Source organism: Montipora foliosa, chromosome 12 (assembly GCF_036669935.1).
Source record: "Montipora foliosa isolate CH-2021 chromosome 12, ASM3666993v2, whole genome shotgun sequence".
Classification (NCBI taxonomy): domain Eukaryota; kingdom Metazoa; phylum Cnidaria; class Anthozoa; order Scleractinia; family Acroporidae; genus Montipora; species Montipora foliosa.
Window position 1 is genome coordinate 26,523,064 of NC_090880.1, and position 652 is coordinate 26,523,715.

Here is a 652-nt window from a genome sequence, read left to right on the forward strand (position 1 = left end):
TTCAGTTTGTAAACAAGTTTCTTCACGCTAAAATAAGACACAAGATGACTTCTCTTTGTACGGATTCAGTGAGCTTGAAACTCCAGTAACGAGAGGATCAGACTGCAAATGCTGCTCGACATACTGCGCGAGGGCTGATGCGGTCTTCGACACCGGAGTTCGAACCAAATTGGCTTCACTTCGTAGCTGTTCTACGTAGTTTCTGCTGACGCTTGCTGGGGCAGCCATGATTATTGTTATTCAGAAAGGAGCGAATGAAGCCTTGACAAGTTTTCGGCAAGTTCGGAAAACGAAAGCTAAAAGTTGAAGTTCACAGCTCGATGCATTTAAAAGCATGAATAAATCATGACTTGGGAGCCAAGCCCATGTACTCATTCAAAGGAGTGGTGACGGGAAATTTTAGTTTTTTATTTATTTCTTTTAAAATACATAAGACAACTTTTATTGATATTGATATAAATGGACTTAGTACCACTTCTTCAGTATCTTATTTAGGGAAATCTTTAATTTCTCAGACATAATTGTTATTTTACTTTTTTTTATTATAAACAACTTCACCCCTCCTCTGTGCGTTTTTTTTAGGATCAAGGGGGGGCCTTGAACTACGCTTGGCATCTTGGGAAGGGTCGGAATTTTATTTGCCTTTGCATAA